Source organism: Pogoniulus pusillus, chromosome 15 (assembly GCF_015220805.1).
Source record: "Pogoniulus pusillus isolate bPogPus1 chromosome 15, bPogPus1.pri, whole genome shotgun sequence".
NCBI lineage: Eukaryota > Metazoa > Chordata > Aves > Piciformes > Lybiidae > Pogoniulus > Pogoniulus pusillus.
Genome location: NC_087278.1, coordinates 13,858,771 through 13,871,737, shown reverse-complemented (window position 1 = coordinate 13,871,737; position 12,967 = coordinate 13,858,771). Strand labels below are relative to the sequence as shown.

At 39.6% G+C, this 12,967-nt stretch overlaps 1 long non-coding RNA gene across 1 annotated transcript; it reads left to right on the top strand.

The window, feature by feature from the left end:
• The first annotated feature begins 8,578 nt into the window (after positions 1 to 8,578).
• On the top strand, positions 8,579 to 12,365 carry LOC135181573 (uncharacterized). The gene is made up of 2 exons (XR_010304928.1): positions 8,579 to 8,644; positions 10,414 to 12,365. It is a non-coding gene; the product is annotated as an uncharacterized LOC135181573 (long non-coding RNA).
• The last annotated feature ends 602 nt before the right edge of the window (positions 12,366 to 12,967 follow it).

Below are 12,967 nucleotides of genomic sequence, written 5' to 3'. Positions count from 1 at the left end.
ATATTTTCAGATCTTTTTCAAGATATATTAGGACACAACTATGCACATTTCACATATTTCTGTACTACTGATCAGCATTTCTGATGTTGACCTGATCAGCATTTCTGATGTTGACTGCAGTCTTTTCTAATGGACTTGTGCATGTGTCTACATACATCCTTGCTGAAAGCCTTTAGTATTAAATAAAGTGTAATCTCAAGGTTCTAGTGAAGACCAGTAGTAATTATATTCCTAGAAAATAAGAAAGTTCAGAAGGTGCTTTCTGCTTGTAAATAAAAATGATGGAAGGAGTTTATCCCATGTAGACACAGGAAAGAAAAATAATTTCAGGTTGTGATGGATTCAGAATGGTTTAAGTGTAGTAATTTGCTTTTATCAGTGATGATGCAGTATCTGTAAAAACCAGAACACTGGAAAGTGTCTTTGACAGGGACAATAAAGATTCTGAGGAAAGTGAATCATGTTTTCAGATAAATGGGAGAACAGTGTACTCTAAAATACAAACTGTTGCATGCTATGGTAGCACAGATTTCAGCCTTTAGTCGCCAATGTAAATTTTCTCATCATAGTTAAAAAATAAGCCAAAACATTTATTTGTCTGCCAGCTGAGGTTTTTTTTCAGGGAAATAGTGAAAATTCTGCATGCAGTCTAGTACATGAAGGATATAAGATATTTGGGGAGCTGGGGAGATAAACTGGACACTATTTTGTAAGTACAGCTGTATCAGAGCAGACAAAATCTATCTGCCCTAGTCCTGTGTCTGCCTGATGGTACATACTTGGGGAAAATACATTAAAAGGTAACATGTGGACAGATAACTTCCACTGGTATAACTGCCTGAAATAGGAGCTTACAAGCCCAGGCATTGCATCTCAGTATTTAATTGCATTTATTTGTTGTTTATAAAAAATATATCAAGACACTTCATGATCTCATGTATGCAGTTATCTTCTCACAAATTCTGCAGCAGAGTTCTGTAGTTAAATAGCATCATATCTATTAAAATACTCATTTTTATTTACTTCAGCTAGCTATCTAACACTTTATTTTGATGACCCCTTGTACTAGTTAGAAGCTAGCTAGAATGTTTTGATGAGTAGAACTAGGTTACAGGCTGTGAAAAGAAAACAATGCTGATGTCTACTTCACTCATAGGCTTGCTCAGATGTATAAGAACAAGAACATAAACATAGATAACAGAGTCACTCTCTGGGCTTTGTGGGCTGCACTTTTCTCTCTCTAACCTAACCTGCCATCTGTGTGACTAATTCACCTGCTTCCTAACCCCCTTGGCTGACCCTCCAAGCTACCTTAAACATAAGGCAAGACCTAGGGTAAGGTATAGGGATGGGAGGAAGGTGGAAGGGTGATTGAGAGCCCCTCCTGGGGACTCAGGTTTTTGGGAGGGGAGTTGTGTTTCTGTATTACCTTTTAACTTGTACTTTTCTGTATATAACTGTATACACTGTAAGTATCTGCTTGTATATTGTGCTAAGCTGTAAATATAAAGCTTCATTCAATTTCCAGAGCCACTGATTCTAGTCTGTGTGATTTTTCCAAAGTGGGGGGTGAGGGGGTAACACCCAAACCATCACACCCCTGTTTTTGTCTATTATAAGCAGTAATTATCATGACTACAGAAAGTCTTACACATACTTAGCTCTCCATGATGGTTTGAGTGTTACCTGCCCTCCACACTTAAGAAAATCACCCAGACTAGACTCAGCGGCTGGAAATTACAGAACGAAGCTTTATATTTACAGCTTAGTACAATATACAAGCAGGAATTTACAATATATACAGCTATATGTAGTAATATACAAGTTGAAAAGGTAATACAGAAACACAACACCCCTCCCAGAAACCAGAGTCCCTTCCACCTCCTTTCCATCCCTCTACCTAATCCCAGACTTTGCCTTATGTTCAAGGTGTGTTTGGAGAATCAGACAGGGGGGGTTAGGAAACAGATTAATTAGTTACACAGACAGCAGGTTAGAGAGAGAAGGGAGGCAGCCACAGCCAGAGAGCAACTGTTTTTCTACGTTTGTGGTTTTGTTTTATACATCTCAGCAAGCCAATGAGTGGAGCAGACACCACCATTGTTTCCTTTACACAGCCTATAATTTAATTCCTCTCACTAAAATACTCCAGCTAGGCTCAAACTAGCACACTCTCATTTGTCTGTTTTACAAGGCTGAGAGGCTGAGGATCTCTTTCTTCTCAAACACAGACTATCCCATGCTTTTGATCCTTCTTATAACACTTTTTTTGTACTGCTTCTACTTCTGGCATATTTTTTAAGAGGTCCCCAGAGCCATTCACATGGTGAATTGATGGTGGGTTTTGTTTTGGTGTTGGCAGCAGATGGTTAGGGAAGTATATTACAGAAGGTTATCATGTAGAATCACTCTACTGCCCCAGTGCCTACAGTTTAGCTAGTAGCAGAATATCTCTTTTGTCAGTTAGAAATGTCTATAGCAAAGGCTAACCCTGAATTGCTTGATTGGTTTACTGTTTGGGCCTGTGTTTTTCAGGGCAAACTTGATTTAGAGAAGGGAAGCAGTGTGAAACTCTGACCTAAGAAATAGTCTGGATTAGAATTGTAGAAGTTGCTACTTTTTCCCCTCCCTTTAGTTACTTGGGGCTGGAGGGGGGAAGTTTGGTGGTTGAACCCAAAACAAATAAGTACTTGTGGTCAGTCCCAAATCAAATTTTTGTGTGAATTCAAACTAATAGTCATTGCCAGCATGAAGGTTCAAACCTGTATGGAGAAAACGTTTCTGATCTCAGCAGCAGTAGTTCTCAACAAATATTCACCTTCTGCACCATATACTTTCATGACCCATTGTAAGATTCCATCCTGTTTTTCTGAATAGGAATAAAGGCTTTCCTATACATGTTTTCATTTTTCCTGTTTCTGAAAGAAATGAGACGTTGTTTAACAGCAAATCTAATTTGGATGTGATTATTACTGTTGAGAGAATAAGTACTGACTGGTTGGATAGAGAGCCAAGAAAGGTTTCTAGCCACAAGCAAAGAAAACAGCAAAATGGGACTCAGAACTTCATCCCTTTGCCAAAAGGTTAATGTAAAGTTTGAGGGAAGGTCTCTCTCACAGGCATAGAGAAAAGACCTTTGCATGTTAGGTACTAGAATATGCCACTGATAAACTACAGTCCCAAAAGAAGTCTAAATGGGAAAAGATCATAACTACCAGGCATTTGTAATGAGAAAATAAACAGGAAAGGCACGGGACTGTTGTTATTTCTTTAAAGTTCTGTGTATCTGAGGGAGAAAACTTGGATGCTTTGATTAAGTCACTAGCACCATCTTGGCTGTGGTTGGTTTGAAGGAATTGAGAAGAAGGGCTGAGCTACTGTGTTTCTCCCACCTCCACTGGTATTACAGCTGCATCCTGCTCTGGACAAAAAGATTATAGTACGAGAAAAATAAATAATCATACAATAACTGTGAGTTAGGGATCAGAGAGGAAGTGGAGGGGAAGAGAATGAGGAAATCAGAGTATTTTCTCTCCCTCCAACACACATCCAGTCCTGGTAGAGCACCGCAGCTTTAAGGACAGCAAACTATGAGATCTTGGGTCCTTATAAGTAAGATATTTAACTCCATTCTGAAACTCCTCAGATTGTACTCAGCCCTCAGATTCCCAGCTTCCATGGAAATTTTCTTTGAAGAAAACTTTTAATGACAGTGGAGAATCAGTGCAAGACAAAATGAATGTATGAGAAGAGTGCCAAAAAAGTTAGTGTCGTGCTCATGCAGACAATAGGTTTTATAACCTGCAGGACTGTAAAAGTTATATATCATTTTGGATACAATAGACTTGCTCTGAGTCAAGTATAAGCTCTTCCATACTGCTTCTACCTCCATTGCATGCTTATATCACTACAGTTGCAACAAATCTACAGTTCGTACTAAGACAGTAGCTGTTACTCCACATATCTGGAGTAGTACCATGAATGAGAACTATGCCCTAGTTAAGTTGAAATGTGGAGTGGTAACTCACTGAGGGACTGCTATAAAAATAGAAAGCATTACTTAAAACAGAAATAGTGATTGTCTCTCTATATACATTAGCTTACAAAGGTTATGAAGAACAAACTATTGCAATTATTAATGCAATTTGGTTGGAAATACTTCTTTCTTTATAAAATTCAGTTGGAAGTGAAAACTGAATTTGGTTTTTAAGCTGTTTGGGTTTTTTGGGTTTTTTGGTTGGTTTTTTTTTTAATAAAATGCTATTCCCCTGCAGAAACCAAGTATCCTTTCAAAAAGTTGCTGGTTTAAGTTTTATTTCTTCTTGCCAAATCCCCACTTTTCTATTGCATAGTTTCAACAAAAACTTTTCAGACAGCCAAAAGAACAAGGAAGATCAAATGAAATCTGTGAAGTGCTCTTAAAATTCAGAGGAGGGGTAAAATTCTGCACAGGAAAAAAAACTGCTAAGTTGTTCGGACCACAGAGGAAGAACTGAGGAGTGTCCTAAGACTTGTCTGTGTCTTGTTGAGTTGCCCTGAAACTACAAAACAACTACTGAAGCAAAAGTTTAACTCAAACACTTTCATCTAGAGATTACTGAAAAAATACTTGAAGTAAAACACTTCAATACCAAATGTTTTGTTTTCTTTTGCCAGAATGAGAACTTTCAGGACAAGCTTTCATTTTCTCCTAAATTTCCATTTTTCTTCTTCTTTTTTTTTTTTTTTCATGGAATCTAATAATATTTTGATCTTCTACTTCTCTCCTTTATTCCCTTCCTTCCTGACATTGAATACAATATAAAGACTAGTATCTAGTAATATCAATGTAAAGACTAATGGCTAATGGCTAATGACCCTTCCACAATTTTCTTAATCTGTTTGCTTTATTCAGGGGGGGGGGGGGGGGGGGGGGGGTTTGCATGTTGTGTTTCTTTTCTAGTTTTGCTTTAAATTTCTGACCTTCCAAAATGTTCTCGAACTTGGAAAGGCTGAGTAGCACAAAAAAAGGCTGAAAAATTTTATTTTACTTCAACCCCACAACTAAAATTACAAAAGCTTTGCAAAGTTGGGGTCTAGCAGATTTTCTGCTCATTGAAATTAGTGATGTTCCCAGAAAAAGAATGGGCTCAAAAATAGAAATTTAATTGAGAATTTGACAAAGCCCCTCATACTTCAAGCCATGTATGAAATCCCATTATCTGTATATCTTCTGTAAAAATGTTTCCTCCAGGGTCCTAAATGTCATTGTGGTGAAGGATTGTCAGGTTATCCAGTTTTCCTGCAAATTGCAGAGCACAGCACATCAGGAGTTTTTCCTGTTTGATCCTAGTACCTGTGACAAATCAGTGTGGGAGCTGGGATCTCTAGTGCACCTCCATTTTGTCCATAGGCTTTCTAGGGTTGGCAGGTGCTCCACTCAAACCTGCCTAAAATAGTTTTGCCATTTGCCTGTAAAGACTGGAGTGCCATAGGCACGTTATATACTTTCCTCAAATCTCACAGTAAATTCATGGTAATGGCTGAGTTTCAGTACAGATGTACCTAAGTTCCTTCAGAAACACCTAGCTTTGATATTATGATTTGTGGCTGCAGAACAAACTCAATTACCTGGATAAATGCTTAGGCATTTAGCTTGCACTGAGCTCCAACCTGCTGCAGGTGGATGTTGACATACTGGAACACGTCCAGAGAAGGGTAACAAAGCTGGTGAAAGGCCTGGAACATAAACCCTATGAGGAGAGGCTGAGGGAGCTGAGGGTGCTTAGCCTGGAGAAGACAAGGCTGGAGGCTCAGTGCTGACCTCATTGCTGTCTACAACTTGCTGTCTACAACTACCTGAGGGGAGGCCATAGCCAGGTGGGGGTTGGTCTCTTCTGCCAGGCAACCAGCAACAGAACAAGGGGACATAGTCTCAAGTTGTGCCGGTGGAGGTACAGGCTGGATGTTAGGAGGAAGTTCTTGCCAGAGAGAGTGATTGGCATTGGAATGAGCTGCCCAGGCAGGTGGTGGAGTCACTGTCCATGAAGGTGTTGAAGAAAAGCCTGGCTGAGGCACTTAGTGCCATGGTCTAGTTGACTGGCTAGGGCTGGGTGCTAGGTTGGACTGGATGATCTTGGAGGTCTCATCCAACGTGGCTGATTCTATGATGATTCTATGATGATGATGACTTCTGCCTGAGGCACCTCAGGTCTTTCTGTACTGCCATTCTAATTGATGAAGAGAGATATTTTTAGACACAAGCTTAAATATTTTATTGACTCTAGATCATAGTTAATTTAAACTATCAGTCAGAGGAGTAACTGGGATTCTGGGAGAACAAACTGGCATAATCTGTGGACTGAATGCAGATGAAACACTAGTAAGGTCACACTTATTGAAATATCTGAAGCACACCCCCAAAGAAGGACAGCAAATAACTGTCAAAGCTTCCTGAGTGTCAATCTATGAATGTGCCAGGCTTTCACTGATGTCTCACTTTAAATCTCAAAACTTGCCAAGTTTTCTAACCTGTCATTTGACAGGTAATAATTGCCTGACACTATAGCCACGATCCCACCATGATGAAACCCACTGGCTTTGATGGAAGTACTCTCTTCTGCTTCCTTGGCTGTGAATAATTTTGGTGTTCACCATTACCATTGTTTTTTTTTAAATTAGAATGTGTAGTGGAAAGTCTGAGAGAAGAGTTAAGGTGCACAGAGACAAGAGGTGATGGAATGGGGCTATGGTTATGAAACAAACAGGAAAGATTTTGCTGGTATCCTGAATTTTAAAGAATGGCTGCAGGAAAAGTATGTCAAAACAATGCAACAAGTAGCTGTCAGACTAGGAAGATGTCCAATAATTATTTTAGATTTTAAACAATATATGGTTAAGAATAAATGCTTAAAGAAAAAAAAAAGAGTTCAAAAGAATAAGACAATCAAACAGAAGACATTTTTTTGTAATTGTGAAGATGAGAGAAAAATATGTAGGAGAGGAGAATTTAAAGTAGAGAAACATAATATAGGGGAAAAAAGTAATGACTTGAGAAATGTGTGTCAAAGTTGATTCAGAAATAATAGCTTTGAGTAGGTGTGAAGGAAAAAAAGGATCACAGTGGAAGTGGCAGGGGATACAGGAAAGATAAGGAGGTAAAAAAAGAGGAGCTCAGAGAAATAATTGTGAGGAAGAATGTGTGGAGGTAAAAGGCAAGGCTGATGAAGGCACACAAAGAAGCCATTACTTTTTCCTTTCTCCCCCTTTATTTTTTTTTCCTGCTGTCTACACCACAGGTAGTCAGGTCTTACCTCAGTCAACGCTGCTGAAACCCTAGCTTTGTGGGTTTGATAGCCATACCGAGCACTAGATAAGTTAGTGTGCAGAAACTAGATTATGGCTGTACATGTTGTCAACCATGCATGCTTAGCTGACAGCACAGGAATCAAGCCTAGATCGACTCTAGCAAATTAAGCAATGCCAGGGAATGTTCCTGAGAGCTGAAGACCACTTTTCTCTATTAAATTAGTGTGGATGCTGCAACATTCTGACCCAGGTCAGATAGTACTCTAGTAGACAATTCCCAAGGATGACTTGGGAGTTAGTGTGGGCCAAGGGCAGTTCCCAGTAGGCAGTTTGGATGCACTCACCCCAGTTTGGCGGGTAAGGGAAGTGAATGGGATTAACACAGTCTGTTCTGTGCCAGATGTGTTGTGGGCCAGGGAACATTCTTTAGCACATTTCGTTTACTAGCATGGATGCAGCTAAAGAGTGCATTGTTTCCTCTTTTAAAAAAATGATGCAGTTACTCCTTAGCTTAGAACTCATGTTCTCACCAAATTGGTCACACTGAATTATCCACAGTGATGCACCTGATTGCTGATGTCTAGGTGCAATTTGTCTCCTGGGCTGGAATTGCCTTGCAGGAGGTGGGTGTCCATTTCTGATTGCAGAAACATGCACCCATTCAGATGATGAAGGGATGGGGTCCTTCGCCAAATTGGAAATGGAGGTTTTGATTTCCTCCTTCAGTTCTTTCATGCTATCCTTAATGTTCTTTCATCCTATCCTTAATGCCATTCTCAATGCCATATTTTATCGCTGTACCCAGAGTTGTTATGGCAGAGATTACAGCAGAATCATAGAATCATAGAATCATAGAATCAACCAGGTTGGAAGAGACCTCCAAGATCATCCAGTCCAACCTATCCCCCAGCCCTGTCCAGTCAACGAGACCATGGCTTTTTTTTAACACCTCCTCTTTTAACACAGAGGATATTTTGTCAGTCACTGCATTGCCTTCTTCAGCAGATAAATTAAGCGATGTGCTTTAGCCAGCATTATTTGTTCAAATACCTATCTTCATTGTGCTATTTGTTCTGGGCATAAAGTAATCAGCTTTGATTACAGATATTGCTATCATCTGTTGTGCTTGTAATTAATTAATCAATCATCATTTAATTAATCTCCTATTGTAACACATCAGATGTGTTGCTACCAGGTGATGCCATTTGCTATTAGCTGGCTACTGGAGTCTCCTCCCACCCCAGGTGTGGCCACTTTGCCCTCCCTGCCCTTTCCCCTTTATATTCTGCCCCAGCAAAGCTAGAAGCTCCAAGTTAGGCCCATTGTGGGCCAAGGGATCCTCCGCCTGGCATCCCTGGTGAGTCCTCATGGTGTGCACCGGGTGAATTGGTGGAGGATTTCAAAGGCCGGGGGGCCTGGTGGCCCCCCGGCTTGCTAGGGTTAGGCTCAATAACTATTGCAATGTACAACATCATCCACAGGTGCTGGGTGTATGTCTTTGCTGGAGCTGGTTTCTTTTGCAGGGCATTTTGGAAGTTTGAGGCTGTCCTCTATCTGTCTCAGCTGGTCAGTGAATTCACCACCAGTGAGAGATTTTCCATTATTACTTCTTACCAAAACATTCTAGCTAGGCTAACACTAGTACAGCAATGCTCATGAAAGTACACATTGTGAATTGTACTACTGTAGGTGTGGACACCCAGTCTAGAAGCAACATGAATCTAGTGTGAATGGAGGTTAGGTACAATGACTTCAAAGTATAGAGCTTTCAGGTTTTTCTCCACCTCCTGTTAGCATTAGTTAATGACCACAGCATATTGAAGATAAAAGATACTTTATAAACTCATAATTATGTATTTACTGGCTTAGGTAATTTATGCATTTGTACCAGTCAGTTGAAATAAAATATTTAGCAAAACCAAAATTTTAATGTGAACTCTGCCAATGAATGCAGCGTTCTCTTGTGCCCAAGTGAAGCTCTCCTACGTTAGCAAGAACAGTCTTCAGGAAGCCTTTTCTTCTGCAGGGCATTGAAGAATTTAACGATGTAGCACAATGCTGTGGTCTTGTCAGATGAAATTCCCTGAAGTTGTGTTCTCCATCTGTTTTCATTCAGATCAAGTGCATATGCTTCTCATTTATTACTGTCTGTTATCTGCATGACAGGAACACCTAGAGTCCCCATCTAAGATCAGCCCTTGCTGATCCTGGACACATATGCAGAGCCTCATATTAAGGCACAGCCCTTAACTCAGAGACTTTAGCGTCCTAAAGGTTAGGTCAGGTGGACCATCAAGAGCTGCAATGTAACCAGAGTAAGATTAAATCCTACCTTCCTATCTATGAGTTTAGTCATTCATTTCCCCATCACATGAATTTCTTTCCTGGCTGACTTGTCCAAAACTATAGAGGAAGTCTGCATCACAGACAGGAATTGAACTCTGAGTCTCTGCCTGGTGACATCACCTTTCCACACAAAGGAATAGGGTTGTTCAGATGTCTATGATTCTCTCAACAAAATTAACGGAAGTTATGCATGTCAAGGCCCTAAAGGCTCAGGCCATTCATCCCTTTTACATTCTTTCCCTTTGTCTCTTTGTAGAACCTCTAAGTTCTGACTGTGAGAGATGAGTGAAGTCAGCAGGTTCACAAAGAAGGCACATATGAACCTCTTGCAGCTTGAGTGTGAGCTTAGAGTTGGAAGGAATTCAAAACCTCAAAAGGAAATTCAGCTGAAATGACCAAGTTTTTGCCTGGTTTGGGGTCAAAACCTAGTAAAAACAATACTTCAGATGGTTTCTATATAAAAAAACATGAAGCCACCCAGGTTTATAGAAAACCACCTCAAATTTTCTAACTGTGCAGCCAGGTTCAGAAAGAAGGTATGGAAAATTGAGTAATACTGCTCAAGTTCCAGGTTGATGGCAGAGTTTCAATATATTTTAAACCTGCTCCATTCTGTATTCATTTCATTTCCAAAGCTTGGCATAAATCCAGCAGCTATCTAAAAAAGCATAGCACCCAGATATTTACCAGACATTTATAGTCTCCTCTACCACACCATCTTAGAAGATTGTTATGGTCTCTGGAGATATTTGACATGTACATTCAAAACTCTTTCCACAGGGACGCACAGTGATCCTGTCAGAAAACTCAGGACTTCAAGGGTTCCCTGGAATTTTATTCTACAAGATTTTATTTCCAGACAAGTCCACTGCAGCAAAGGCAATAAATTACCAAGGTCTAAATTAAATATGGTTCAAGAGTTCTTAAAAACAGGCCACCAACACGTGCCTATGAAAAAGAAAGCTACAGAAATGCCACAGACCAGTTATTGTGATGGAGACAGAGCTCCTGCAATCTCGTTCTTGCAACAGTTGACAGCTTTCAGCTTTGGCATTCTAGAAGGCCCTTCTTTTCCTGGTGGAATGTGAGACAATGAGCCTTCCTGTGGACCACAACTCTGCTGAAACTTCACAGTGCTAGATAAAGGTCTGCAAACAATGATATATCAGACATTTAAACACAACAAGGGCCCTGGAAAAGAACAAATTTACCCCTTAAGAGAAAAATGTCCTGGTTCAAATCTCACAGAAAATAATGCTTGCACTGCTGTTTTTCATAGGATGTGAGTCCTCCATTCCAAACTAGGCAATCCTTTGCTTTTCATTCAGCAATATGATTTCTATAGCCTTTCTTCTTAGGAAACTCTACTAATGATGACACTTTAATGAATCATTCACAAAAGTAAGAATTCACTGAATGTTACTAAAAGCTCTTTTCTGAATGAAAAGTTGTACGCACAGACATACTTGAAGACTTCTGCACAGAATTTCTGGTTCCTGTGGTTTCTGTGCTGCCTGTTATCCATATAGAGCAAAGGAAAGCTACTCGGCATGAAATTCGAGCAATGTTCTTATTGTAAATGTGCTTCAGGACAGTACCTTTAGTCCAGTAATATAACACAAAAGCAGGTAACATAGAGATGAAAAGCAGCTTCTGCAGAAGGCAACACTTTAGTTACTCTGCGTGTGTGTTTTCAGTAGTTTTCTGTTGTCTTTAGTCTTTTCTGAACCAAGAACAACATTTTACTAGGAAAATCAACATTGTATTTTCAGTCTTAATGAATCTAAACCTACCAAAGTTAGCAGCATTAGTCACATCATATGAATACCATTCTTTCTACTATTCTCTCTTATAATGAGGCAAAACAAAATTAAGACAGAGGATATAAATTGGAAGTGAACTAGTTGACACCTAGGCCATGAAAGAACATGATCCATCTTGGATTGTTCTACTTATGTTTGTATTATGTTTGCTGTTGGATAATACAGTAGCTGATAGGGTACAGATGACCTAAGGAATAACCTACAATCAGATCCTGCAAATATTACAAAGGAGGAATTTTGTCCAACCTATGAGAATGATAAGTGCTTTGATAAGAAAACTTCTGATTTCATTTCAGTGCTACCATCTGGTGGGCAAAAAGTGGACAGCAAAATTGCATCGTAACACTGGAACGTTCTGATACAGAGAGTTTCTGTTCTATTTTGTGAAGGATACATACGATATTATTAAAACAACTTGAACATCTGGTTTGGGGATAAAGTCATTTTGCAGTGTTGCTGCCAAGCGTCAGGGCCAGGCACAAAGAAAACAACCTTCCCTTCCAGCCTCTCCATAATGCATAACACCAAACTGTAAAACTTCATGTCCAACACAAATGAAGAACAAAATATACTGGAGCTATAGCTGTACACATCTTAAGAGGTTCACCTGATAGCTTGAAAAGCAGGGCACTGTATGAAACTAAAGACGCAGAATTTTAAAGTCCAGTAGCGGGGAAAGAGAAATCGTGTTTATTTTAATATGTGCAAGTTAAAGGCCAAGTTTCATCAAGCATTCTGAGGAGAAGTAGTGGAAAGACAGATCACCAGGAAATCTTTGTAATCAGTTATTGAAAGGCTGTGTCAAGATGTAATGATGAGCAGTAATTTCTTTGGTACACTTGGAACTTGCATGGCGAAGGTGGGAACAAGGGTCAGATCTGATGTTTTCCGACTACTGCCTCAACTTTGGGCATCTGGAAGAAAAGGGACTGCTTGTTCCAGTTTTGTATTACTTACTTTCAAATGAATCTGGCCTCAAACCTCAACCATTATGCAAACTTCTTGTCTGTTAAAATGTATGTAACTGCAATAACCTCATGACTTTAATTTTTACAAAACTTTGGGAGAAGTTTTACTGAAAACATTTCTTCAGAGTTGAAGCTCTGATGTCACTAACCTTAGCATGGCTGAGATTTTACCCCTGGCATACTTCATTTTTCCAATACTGTCATTTTTGCAGATGTAGGTAAGACCTAGCTGCTGATGTTTCAAATGCTTCTAGTCCCTACTCGATTGCTCTTTGGTCACCTGCCTGCACCAAATAACAAACTATTTTTTAAAGCACAATTGCAGTTGTATATACTATCTGGGATCAGTATGACCCTTAACCTGGCATGAATCTATGACAGTGCAACTCATCTCAGCAAAATTTAATCAATTACAGTTTTTTTTTATTGGAGCAGGTGTAAATAAGCCATTACTGGTCTCTGAGACTGATGCACTGAATCCTTTAACTCATCAGACTTTCTATAACAATATTCTGTGTTTAAGTGCTGATACTAGTATTTTTT